This window comes from Typopeltis vanoorti, chromosome 6 (genome assembly GCF_054136105.1).
Source record: "Typopeltis vanoorti isolate ZY-2024b chromosome 6, IOZ_Tvanoo_1.0, whole genome shotgun sequence".
Taxonomy (NCBI): Eukaryota; Metazoa; Arthropoda; class Arachnida; order Uropygi; family Thelyphonidae; genus Typopeltis; species Typopeltis vanoorti.
In genome coordinates, this window is record NC_143554.1 from 82,340,518 (window position 1) to 82,354,311 (window position 13,794).

Below are 13,794 nucleotides of genomic sequence, written 5' to 3' on the forward strand. Positions count from 1 at the left end.
CAATTTCGGCATATGATATCATTCAGTTTATCTTGATTCATTGATTGATTTTCTGATATGATTTTCAATTTTTCTTTTAACCTCTGAAGTCAGAGGTTTAAAGAAACATTTCGTTTTGATTAAAAAAAAAATTAAGTAGGCCTAATGAAATTAACATTAACAAAATTAATTTTAATTCGTTCCTGCAGTAGGACAAAAAAAAAACATTGTTTTCATCGGAGACAACCCATCCGTAAAACCTAAATAAAGAAAAAGAATGTGGTAACGGATTGTGTTACTCTTTTCTTCCTGAAGAGGGCGTGTTAGTCACAGCATGTCTGCCCGTGTTTACTTCCGAGACGCTTGGAAGATGAAAAGGTAGCAAGTGGACAGGTTTTTTTTTCTCTCCCCCCCTCCCTTTCACAACGGGAAATATCTGTGTGCGAGAACTACATACAAGAGGGAAAGGTAAGTTCCATCAGTAAGATTCGTAACATTGTCTAGCTTGTGTGATTGGTGCTTCAAGAAATAGCTAGCGGTGTATTCTTCGCTCTCTTACACAATCCGTATCCTGTCTGCTTTCTCAATGACTCATAACTTCTTTTTTTAAATGTGTCTGCTAGTTATAACCAAAGCCTACTTTTTTGCCGTTTCTTCTTTTCTCTTTTAGTTGCCTGTGTATGTGTGACTTATAATCAAGACGTGCAAAATAAGCATCGATTCGCAATCAATACCTCCTTGGACAAAATAAATAAGCAGTGCATCTCGCTATAGCTGACTGTTACTTGACCTTGACGGTAGTGCAAGGCTTTCGGGATGTTTGGCGCGCTGTTTAGATCTTATGACATCGTCGGATACATTATCAAAGGTGCCGTAAAACTAAAGCGACATGAGCATGGCGGTTTTATGCGATGAATGAGAAGAATGGACCGTTGTTTATTAAAGTGAATGTAAACCACATTGCTTACAGAATATGAACAAATAATTGCTGCTAAATAGTATTACGTGAAAGTAGGCTTAAACTTCTCCAGTTTAAGTCGACTCTCTTTGGATTTGTGAAAAGATATTGAGGGGGCGGGGGAGAGCTACATTCTCAATAATAATGAAGCACCGAGGTTATTTTTAATTTCGGTCAGTAGTTCTAAGAGTTCTTCAAACTTTACTTTAGTTATTAGCAGATATGTCATATCAGCGTCTTGTTAACTAATAATGATAACGCATATAAATCACCACAGGAGACACATCTCGTGAGACGTACCTTTCCTAAAGGTCGTTGGAGGGTTCGTATTATCTCGCATATTGTCGGAAACAATAAGGCCATTCGCCTCTAGGAGTTTCCTTTCCTGGAGTTATTTTATCTACTCGGAGGAGAGTGTTGATTTTGGCACGCGGGAATGATCTGTTTGCCGTATTACGAAAGAGAAAGTAAAACATCTACTGAAAGCTAAATTTTGACAAGCTTCATTATCGTTGTTTTCCTTACATTATATTCATAACCATTCTTTTTTTTATTATTAATATGTGCAGGCTTTATTCTAACGCTTTGTGGTAACTGCTTATCTGTTACTAAAGATAGTTACAAGATTGTCACAGAGCATAATCTATACCTGTGTTAAAGTGGAACCTGTTTGTTATAATAGGGAGTAATACCTTTTTCATGAAAAGAAAATATCAATGAAAGAAACGTCTCCAAAATTAGCCTTTGGAAGATCTTTTATTTGAAATTACGTAATACTTTTTCATTCAGCTTTTTTTTCCAGCTATGATATTTCTCCTTTTAAATGTTTTGATGTAGAAGCCTTCTGTGACTCGTGTCACATGTTCTCCTAGCACAGCTTTCTACCCACGTTTCAGTGAACTTGTATATCGATCCTCAGAGAGGGATGGGGGGGGGGAGGATTTTGCTGCATGGTCTTGAGCTGCAGCTTGTACTGGAAGACCTCATCGATTTTTTTTTTTTCAGCGATTAGATTTTCTCCTTTAATCTATACCCCCCCCCCCCTTGTGAGCAAGATGTGTGGATCTTTTTAATGCATTATAAATAGCATGCGACCACATTGGTTAATTTGATGCCTACAATTCTGCTTTCGGCATTATTATCCGGTTTTCAAATAATTTTAGTACGACAAACTTCGGTGTAGTGTATCTTTAAATATTTAAAGAAAATATTGAAATGAGAAAGATTACTGTCGTAACACTAAAGGTCAACATCTGTTTATGGAATGTGAAGTGCAAGCTCATGTGACTAGACTGAATTGATCCCTGACAAGTATCGCTGCTGCTTGCTGTTAAGACTGCGTGTTTATTTTTACAACGTTCTTCCGGTTTGCATAATAAACGGACTCGTGGTAGAAAACCCCAACCTTAAATTGAAATGAAAGCTGAAGTTTGCTGAAGTTTTATAAAATGAACATTGCTTATTTCAGATAGTATCAGAGGATTTCCTATATGTCCTTATAGTATAATTTCCCCCTTTTTTTTTTTAATAATTGGGAGTCTCATTTATAAATAACCTTTCAATTTACCGAAGCTGGACTCCATATATTGCTTGATAACAATGTTCGCAAGTTCGCCGTGTTCGCAACAAGGGAATTTATGCGATAGACTGCAGACAATTAATCTTTTTTTTTTTTTTTTTCATATTCGCGATACAAAAAATAATACACTGAGATTGCACTTTATTGTGTCCCTTGGGCTAAATGTAATTCAAAATTAGAATACTTGGATGAATTAAAAACATTGTATTTATTTCAGATTACCTTCCCAGATATTAATATTTTTTTCGTCTCTGCTAATCATTCGGATCCCATTCCCCAAATAGCTTATCATCCAGGTACTTTCCGGATGTTTTTTTTTTTTTTTATTTCGTCTTCCTTTGTTTGTCTTTATAATAAACAAACGCTAATCTTCTTGTTCCTCTTGGCGTAACGAATTCCATCAAATGAATAATAATGAAAATTGAAGTTAAGACGATATGGGGAACGCATTAAGGAATTGGCATTGGTTGCAAAAACATTTCCAGGTAAATTACAGAATTGAATATTTTGATATTGTATCAAATTCCAGAATGTCCCCCCCCCCCATCTGTAACAACTTCACTGAGATATGATTAAATACGTATGCGGAGTTCTATATTACATAATGTAACTGTTCCAATATTGTCAAAGATATCCTTTTGAATAGTGGATAGGAATTTTTAACTTCCTAATAATTATTCGAAAGATTAACACAGTTAATGCACTCTGCAATTGTACTCGTTTCAATCTTTTTTTATTTTTATTTATAATTAACAGGCAGCGATTTCAAATATTATCATGAATTAAAAAAATCTCAGTTGGAAGGTTCTTTAAATTGAAAAAAAAAATTTCTGAAGATATTTTAGCTACTAATTAGCCTGTTTGGGAGAAAAATGCTTTTTCACGAATAAAATTCTGTTTTATATGATTACTCTCAATTACCTGGGAATGAGCCACTTAAAACAAAATGGCCAGCTTTAATAAATTAGGAAGTTCTTGCTAACACAGAGTTTGGTTTTTTTTAAAAAAAAATCTACTTTGATTGTTTTTTTACCAAACTAGAGCAATTCCAAGGCCTCAAATAACAACATGAAAATGATCTCACACACTTCGCATCATCTGAGATGATCGCAGATAGATTTCTTTTGATATCTAGGTTTTTTTTTCGTAGCACTATTTTGTCACAATTATGCATCCCGATAATAATTTGCCATTAACAGCATCCAATGAATAATGCTAGTCACGTTAGAGCGCTAATACAGATATGATCTATTAGATCATCATTATTAATGAGTATCCGCCCTACGACGATGTTATTCTATTTACTGATTGAAAACTTTTCAAAATCCCTTTCTTTTCAAATGTATTGGCTTTCTGGGATATGTTCGGCTACCGTTCACCGACTGTTTTTTTTATTTATTTATTTTTTTTTTTCTATTGCAGTCTTTTCGTTTCCCTCCTTCAGATTCATAATTATTAAATGTAAGCGGCATGAGTGGACGATCAAGACCATGTACTCTACACCAATGAAGTTTCTAGTTCATGAACAGTGGCCTTTTATTGAACTCTTCTTTCCTAAGCTAAAATAATATCTGATGATATAAACTTCCTGTTACTCTTAAATCTTATCACGAGGCCACATAAAGGTAAGGTTACTAGTAAACACCATCAGGGTTAGTGGGTTCTATGGGTTAACCATTAGCTTGCATCCGATAACACACCTCATCCTTGGAACCCTCTGTCTTAGTGTTGTTTACGTAAAGTGATTCATCCACAGCTGCTCCATCATTCCAACACGGCTTGGATATTAATCACCGATACGACACAATACTCCCAGACGTTAGTTGCACAGTGTAATGAACCATAAATCCGAGATCCTCTTTCGCTCCACTGGCTATTGAGGCGTATCAAAACATGCGTGCGACGGATATCCTGGGCGGGATCTCATTCTCCCCCTTGTGTCGGATAAATAACAGTTCTCACATGGCTTTGAAATGCAATTAACACTTTCGTGTGTTCTTTAAGATTGAGAGGTGGGAACCGTGCTAAGAGGATTGGGTTTCCTGTGAAGATTGGCATGCGTTCAATCGTGTCCTGATTGCTATAGCGATCGGAAATTGTCTTTTTTTTTGTTGTTATTTTTCATTAACTCATCATGTAACTGTTTGTCACCTAATAACTTGGCATTGTACCAAAGAATCGATGGTGAAGAAGTTATCTAAAATCTTCGGACAATTGAAATAATTAAAAAACCTGAAGGTTTCGTGTGCTGTCAAGCAACTTTACTGTATGATATTTAGCTTTAAGGATTTTTTTTAAGCACACGCGCGCACGCACACACACACACACACACACACACACACACACGCACGCACGCAAGCTTGAGTGAATTATTTGCAAAGTTGCGTCTGTACCCGCCGGTCGAAGGCTAGCGAGGGACAAAGTCCAGACGCACTGCAACAGCGTTTTCCTTCTCACGACTGGGTGTCAAACTCACCGCCCGAAGCAGCTCATGTCCCGGAATTCCTTTCACGGACGCTGTTCACACAGCAGACGAGAGAGGAGATTTTTTTTTTTTTTTCCCTTCCCTACCTACCATACATAGTTCATTCCTTACTTGAGGGGTAAGGAATCAAGGAGTAGCCGCAGAATGAATGCAGTTAGGAGATGAGGGCTGTTTTGATTGGGATTTAGAGTGACGTGACCTCTGGTCTTTTTTGAGGTCATGTCAAGAAGAGAGGGAATCCGGGAGAAGGGAGTTTGAATGAAGTAGCGTTTCTGGGAGCGGGTAGGGAACGGACATGTTTGGGAAACCCCGAGATCATCCTCAAAAATACTACAGTGCACGTAATGTATTTGCCACATCATTATAATCTCGAACACCGAGTTATTTCAAGTGATTCTAAATCATTAATAACAATTATTAGGCTAAGTAACCTTCCATCTCCATTGTAGCCGGACATGCCACTTTATCCCACGTGGTTTAAATATTTAATTTGAAGCTATCAATATTCCCATCTTCCATCTTGTACCTCTTTTGTTATTTCTCCTAAGGTCAAGTTATCTTTTGACAAGAACTAGTTCTACTTTAGCAGTGACCCACTTTGTTCACGTGCTTTGAAGCAGCCAATTCGGAAGCAAACTTGGCTAAGAACAACGGCCGCTTGTCAAATTAAGGAGGAGAGTATGGGGGGGGGGAAGAGGAGAATGCGTTCAGACATGAGACTAGAGTTCACCCGAATGGCTGATAGCGTTACATCAGTACCGACAAAGGGGGATTTTGTTCGCCGGGACGTCCATGGAAGAAGGGGAAGAGGTCTTTACAAGGGGGCAAAGTGCGATAGCCTAGTCTATAAGTATTTTGGGATAAGTGTCAGCCACTTAGGAATGTTAACCGCTCGTGACAGTTGGAAAAGGCATGCTCAAAGACTACTCACGAGGCTTTGTAGTGTATCATTGGGGACAGGGGGGGAAAGAATACTTGCCCAACTTTGGCCCCCTAATAGCTATTTATTATTCCCTTTAAGTTTAATCTGCCTATTCAGTTGGTTTATAATCATTCACTTACTGGCAACAAAACTTCCGGTATGACGTCACTGGAAAGTGACGTCATAACTTTTGTGATGGGTAATCCGATCACAATTTTATTTTGCATGTTAATTTTTGTTGCGATCGAATCATCTACAGTTACCAACCATACGGTTTCAAGCTTCATACAATTCTTTGATATCAGTTACTCGATGAACTTCCGGCCTCTTTGATAACAATGTATCCGTATCCAGGAGCATGTGATGGCCAACAATGCAGTATAATATTTCAGTATGGTCATCGTTTCTAGTGAGGGTTTGTATTTCCTTTATTTCCTGTGTATCCGATGAGCAGAAATCAGAAACAAAAGTGAATTGTTATCGCAATAACCTGCAGCAATCTGATGCCTGCGTCCAACAGAATAACTTTATTTTAACTTACAAACGACACTTACTGTTCAGAAAAAATTAATGAGTACCCTATAATTATGCTAATTACCGTGTTAATTAATAAACCGATTAGGATAATTTGCATTGAATGTGTGCGTGTTTTTTTTTACTGGCTCATCAAGCATAAATCAGCATCCAGATTCGTGAGGCTGTTTTTAATCGCTGTTTATTATTTTCTCTTTAGGGAATGCAGAAGCAGGCATTAACGATATACAATAAAAGCCATGGAACAGAAGTGTTAATCCATAAAATGTATTGGAAAATAAGCGTTGGATTCCTTGTGGGAGAAATAATTGCCATATTATGACGCATCGTCTGTGGCCGAAAAGGATTCTGGGTGGGAAATGTTTATGTATAGTATCCTTTTTCTTAATGTTTTTCCTTGACCAGCTGTTGGAGGGGAATTCGACAGATTACAACTCTTCAAGACCATAACATTCCTTCGACATTCTTGACGCTTACTTTCGTGGGTCCTAATAGCGTTATGAATATACGTTTTATTATTCAACTTCTCGAAACAAGACATTCCTTGTTTTATAGGATTTTTGAGAACAAAAAGAAAAATTATAAACTCAATTTATGGAAAGCTGGGTCATGCAAAATCGCCATCTATCGGAGTTTTTCTCAAACTCATGTTTTCAAAACAGTACTTTAACTTGTTTTGAAGAACAAAAGTTATTTTTCTTGCAACGTGGTTCTTCCGTCTATTTTGTTATTTGTTCTTTCGTACTTTCTCCTTCTTTGTCTCTTTATCGTGGATCTGAGTGCTTCAGTTTTGGTACGAATCTCCAAAGATGATCAGACAAGCATGAACTGTGTTGTGTGTGTTCACACATCACGCGCTGTGTTTCCGTGTATTTCTACTCCTTGTGATCTTAAGCATGAACTCTCTTTATGGTCAACGTACATCAATAAAAGACATCAAAAACAGATTTAGTTTTGCACAAGTTGGATAAGAATAAAAGCATCGGGACATTTTTCCCACTAAAAAATCACTGATAAACCTCGTTTGGGGTGAATTTGAAACCATCGACGTCGGTTTGGGAACGATTCAGTTATTCATTAAATACAAGCCGTGGATTCGTGATGCGGTCTCTTTTACTTCTGTACGTTGTTAACAAAATTCGTTTTGTTTTGTGTGGGTGTTTTTATAGTCCCCGCAATCTTTAGAAGACCTGTGGAAGATAAAGGCGACAACTTTTTTTTTTTTAACTTGTTAACAACAGAGCTACCTGTACGTAATTTATCCTCGACAACCATTGCAGTTTCTTTATCTTAATTGCTTTTATCTGGAAGGTTTTTCTCTAATTCCCCATAAATTATTATCCCTGACTCATCTGTGGAAGTACTTAGTAAGGGATGGAAGTTGAGTGTCTATCAGTATTAACCGTCATTACATTACAATTTCCGATATTGCTTACATGTTTGTGTACGTTGGTCATTTATCTCGGCATTCGTACCGAGAATTTCTGCTGTATACATGCCAACTGTGCAGCTTTATACAACAGATGGAGGGTTGACGCCTCTCTTTCCTTGAGAAGCCAGGTGTATCTAGCAACAAAGGAATGTTTGACATGAGCACGAAGCACACTTCACACGTTGCTCAAGCCGTTAACAAGTCGATAGATCATCGTAGCACTTACCTTACAGCTCATTACTAATAGCTTTATTGCAGGTGGTGCATGGAATGGTTACCTTGGCAACGAAGCTCGCTCCATTCACTTAAGCTAGATCGAAGCCATAGCCGAATAACATTGAAGAGGCTATAAATGTTATCTACATTATTGCTAGTTAAGTACAGATCGTTTAAATGATGAATCCTCTTGAAGATCTTACTGAGACGTTATTGACAGTTCATTGACAGGTACTGCCAAGGTTTTTAATATCTTTTTACTTTATTGTAATAGATTAAATGCAATTAAATACTTTTCTTCAAGCAGAAACGATAACATTTGTATTTATTTTATACGCGTGACTTTTTCATATGTTTGAGCTATAGTATTGTATTTTTTTTTTTTTTTTTTTTTTTTTGCGCAGATGTTTTGACACCCCCTAGTGATGTTTTCTAGCGATACGTGTAAGTGTAAAGCATGCAAAGGTAATTTGCATAACTAAGTCGAATAAAGTCGTTTTTTTTTTTTTTTTTAATCATTACCGAACCTACTTATTGTACTAGCCACAATCTGTATTCTCAGCGCCACTGCCATTAATCTTAAAGCTGTCAGGGAGAGGATTTCTTCAGCAAAGAAACGAAGTTTGTTGAAAATAGCTTTTGATAAAGTGGTTTTCTCTCCTTCTGATTCATCCCCGCCGAGGCTTTGATTTGCGAAGGTGTTTGTGTGGTTAATCAGCACAGTTTTCCCTTAATATTCATAAACTGGATCTTTAAGTATCGTTCTCATGCTAATTCGAATTGGCTAGGTTAAAACTGTTTTCGTTAAATGCTTACGCAGCCTTTTGTTAATGAAAATATACAAACGTGTCGGTTTGTTAAGTGCGATGGTCAAGAAGTGCCCCACAGTTCAAGAAGGCATCCGCAATGCAATGTATGCATTAAGATGGATCAGAGAGTTGCGAAACGTTTTGGGTACTGTGAGGAATTACCATTCGTAAGAATGGTAAACTTTATAGGACTGTTAAATGATGAAGAATTAAACTGATGAAGGTTACTCATTAGCGGTAATTATATAATTCGGTTTATTGCCACACACACACACGGATTGAGTCACAAATGAGTGCGATTTAATTAGAATCTGGTTCTAATTAGAACCAGACTACTTGCAATTGGATCCAAATTTCTTAATACCTTATAAAGAATATTTCAGAACCTACCAATAAATGACACACACTTAGCAAAACTAAGGGTTTTCCTGGATAGGCACAATTTGCATGTCGTAATTCACAAATAAATTAATTCGCCTAATTTATTTATTTTGTATGGGGTTCCCCCCTTTCCTTCCCCGTCCCTTTAGGACAGGTTGAGCCCTCCTAATGAGGGATTAAATATATTTTATTATTATTATTACATCACACCTCCAGAGTCCAACGACTCATATGGAGGGAGGGCATCTACTCTACAACTCTCTGTCTCACTACTCCACCAACCTTCACTATCTAACACCAACGCCATCTACCGCCGACTACCACCACCACTAGTCTTTTTCTTCTTCTTCCTAACATGGAGTTTAGGCCAAGTGGCCTGTTCCGGTCTCATGCCATCTCTTTCTTGGTCTTCCGATTCTTCATTTTTCACTTATTTTGTATAATATTTTTGGTAGTCTGCTGTTGTCCATTCGATTTAAATGTTCTTTCTATTTTTGTTTATACTGTCTTATGTAGTAATTAATTGGTTTTATTTTCAGGGATTGTAAGATTTCTTCATTTGTTTTGTGGTCCCACTTGGTATATCCAGCTGTTTTTCTGAGGAACTTCATTTCTGCTGTTTGAATTCGTTTTTCATCTTTTCTTTTCATGGTCCATGTTTCCCTTCCGTATAGTAGAGTTGGTTTTGACAAGACATTATATAGTCTGATTCTAGTGTGTTTTTTGTACTAGGGATGGCTTAAATATATTATTTATCATGCCATTTACTTTGACAAAGTTTGATATTTTAGTGTCTGTCTTTTTCTTCTTCGTATGATAGATCACATCCCAAGTATCTGAAAGTGTTTACTATTTTACCTCTTATTGGGTTTTCTCCTTTGAATGCCATTATTTTTGTTTTTACTTTAGATATTGTCATGTTATATTGCTTTGAGATATCATTTAATGATTTTAATGATTATTGTAAGTCATCTTCTGATATAGCTAATACTATTTGATCAGATGCAAATAGTAGTGTATCTATCTTCATTTGCGGGGTCATTTGTATACCAAATGGGTTATGCTGTTTCCAGATTGTTAATATTTCATTTATATATTGAAAAGCAGAGGTGAGAGGGTACATCCTTGTCGTACTCCTCTTTATATCTTTCCATTCTGAGATGTGTTCAAATTTAACTGCTATTTTATTTCCAGTATATATTTCTTGAATAGATTGTAAAAGTTGGTTTGGTATGTTTAAATCGGTTAATATTTTAAACAATTTTTGTCTACTAATTTTGTCAAAGGCTTTTTCATAATCAATAAAGGCCACGTTTGTTTCTTTTTGAAATTCTCTTCTCTTTTTTATTAATAATTTTAAAGTAAAAATTGGATCTATGCAGGATCGGCCTTTTCGGAAACCATTTTGTTCTTCTAGTAAGTTGTCTTCTGCAATGCTGCTTAGTTTCTTTTAATATTCCTGCATATATTTTATATCCTGTTTCAGCAAGCTAATTCTCCTATAATTATTGCAATTGTCTTTATTTCCTTTTTTATAGATTGTTAGGGGTTTTTCCGGACATCCAAACCATATTAAAAAATTTCAGAAGTCTTTCATTAAATTTTTCACCTGCATTTTTGGGTAGTTTTATATTTATATTGTCTTCTCCTGGTGTTTTCCTATTTTTAATCTTCTTTATTATATTTTTTAGTTCCAAACATTGATGCTTTCTGTTAGGTCATACTTTGTCTTATAAAATTTTATTTCATTGTTCTCATCTGTCCAGAGATTTTGGAAATAGGTCACCCATTTTTCTAAATCTTTTGTTTGTATTTTTATCTTTTTTTATTTCTTTATTCATGTATTTTATTACTTTATAGGTTTTGGATTGTGGCTTAAATAAATCCTTTTCTAGTTCTGTTACGAAATTGTTCCATCTTTCTCTATGTTTTTTCCTTACTTCTCGTTTTGCAATTGCACTATTTCTTTTATACTCCATTTCTGCTTCTATTGTTTTGGAATTTAGCAATTTCTGGTAAACGTCCTTTTTTGTTTTTAATATATTTTCTATTTCTTTGGTCCAGTCTCGTAGTAGCCCTCTTTTGCTAATCCATTTGCGCTTTATTCCTAAAGTTTCTGTTGCTGCTTTTGTGAGAATTTGTTTCAAATTTTCCCATTCATCTTCTATGTCACTTGATTGATGTGTGGTTTCTGTTTTTAAGTTTATGCAATTTTGATATTGTTGTTTAACTTGAGGATCCTGTAATGAAGAAAGTTTGTAGCTTGACTGGTAAGAATTTTAAATTCTATGTGTTTTTAGCCACTTTGGTTTAAAACGAATTTTTGCTGATACCATATAATGATCAGAGTTTAATTCAAGGCCTCGATATGCTCTTACATCTAAAATTAACTCCGCTAATTTAAATTTGTGATAACGTAGTCAATTACTGATTTGTATCCTCTGGCTGGCCAAGTATATTTATGTATTTCTTTGTGTTTAAACATTGAATTCATTATTCTCATATTATTGTAAATGACAAAATCGCGCAATCTGCGACTATTTTGATTACCTGTATCTTCGCCAAATTTACCTATGTTTGTTTTGTATTTTTGTTTCCTATTCTGGCATTTAAATCTCCTGCTAGCAGTAAATAGTCAGTTTTGTTTGTTTTATCTATGGCATTCTGTAATTCTTTATTAAATATATTACTGTTTTCTTCTTTTCCCTCTTCTGGTGCATATGCACCAATTATTGTTATGTGGTCTCTTAATGTCTTGAGTCTAATTTCTATTAGTCTTTCATTCAAATAGTTGTAATATACAATATTGTTCTTTAGGGATTTATGTAACATAATCATTATACCTGCTTTTGCTCTTTCTTCTTTTTTTACCCCACTGTAGATTTGTATATAGTTGTTTGTTTCTTTTGTACCTTTTTGTTTTTTCTTTTGTTTCTGTTATACATATCTTTATGTTAGCTTGGTTTAGTTGTTTATCAAGTTCTTCTTTGTGTGCAATGCTTCTCACATTCCATGTTGCAATCTTCATAACTTGTCGCTGGGTAAGTCCAGCGGTAGGGCTGCTACCTAACGCCTCTGGACAGGCAGATCTAACAGCATTTACTCTGTTAGGGTTATACCGCCCATACTCGGTCGCCAGTGCCTCGTTTGTACTTTTAGAACAGGATGGGTCATGGGAAGGTGAGGTTGACATATGATGAGCGGGAGAGGCTATGTATTGCGCTTCACCACCCCTTCCATTCCCCCTAGTACAATATGTATATATAAGTTTGTATTTATAGTAGATCCGTGTGTGTTCACGATGCCGGTTTTCCTGTTTTGAAGGACGAAACACCCCGAGTTTCCTGGTTAAGAAAAAAGTCTACCTTCGTATGAGACTGGCTAACTCACGTTTTAGTCGAAAGAGACCAGATCAAGGTTCCTCATGTCACGGACGGGAATCGAACGGAGGTCTTTCCTACCAAAGGGCTTTGTCTATACCGACTGAGCAACGGAGGCTGTAATGCACCTAATGATGTCGATATTGTAAAGCTATAGCACATAATAGTACCTTGGGTGTGCTTTTTTCTATTTCAGGCGTCCAGTCGTCAGGATGACGAATGCCAACTACCACCTCAATACCAGGTGTGTTTTCTTCTATTTTCTGTGGCAGGTTTCTTCCCCTCCCACAAACTCGTTTTTATTTTATTTTATTTTTCTTAACTCTGAAAACAGTCAAACTAGACACATAATTGACAGCCTAATACACTATGTAGATAAGATTAATCGCTTTACCAGAACATCAATTAGGTTTCAAAGAAACCAGATTACTTGGACTGTTGGGCCTCATGCTCTTAGTTGCTTGTACCTTGATTCCAACCAGTTCTTACATAATATTTAAATTTGCCGGAAGCACCTTAAAATGCAATTGTTGTGCACTTCTATCGTCATCACTAAATATTCTCTTATAAGTTTATTTATGGGAATAGTATCAAATATTTTGCTTTCCAAGGTTCTCTAAATTGAATAGAGAGCGCATTCCACATATGCAGCCCAATGTCTAGTACGGGGCGTATTAGTGGTCTATGTTTGTTCCATGCATAGTAAATATTATGTTCTGAACATTGTGAATAAATCGAATTATTCCGGTTTTGTGACAATGTTTATTAAAAAACTGTTTTTTAAAACTAAACAAGTACTAAACACACAAAAAAAAAAAAAAAAAACCCGACAACTTTCTTTATTCGTCAGACTAACATCTTCAGGGGTAAAGAGAACTAAAAGTTTAAAATACAAAATACAAGAAATTACGAAAATTAGTTCATTTGTTGGTATTATGAACATCGAGAAAGTTCTTTAAAAAACCGAATAGCAGATCTATGCAACCGTTAAGTGTTCAATGGAAATAACTATTTGATGTCGCATTCTGTGGTTCACGTTCACTCTGTCAGAGGTCTGAATTGGGTAAGTTTTTAATACGCGCTGACCAAACTTGATTTAAAATCAAACCTTGATTTTTG

General features: G+C 36.0%; 1 protein-coding gene across 1 annotated transcript in view; it reads left to right on the forward strand.

Moving 5' to 3' along the window:
* Positions 1 to 379: 379 nt before the first annotated feature.
* Positions 380 to 13,794, forward strand: part of LOC150105640 (coiled-coil domain-containing protein CG32809-like) — a 774,652-nt gene continuing 761,237 nt past the window's right edge. The window contains exon 1 of the mRNA XM_090394279.1: positions 380 to 447. The gene's annotated coding sequence lies outside the window, so the exon portion shown is untranslated. The remainder of the gene's footprint in view (positions 448 to 13,794) is intronic.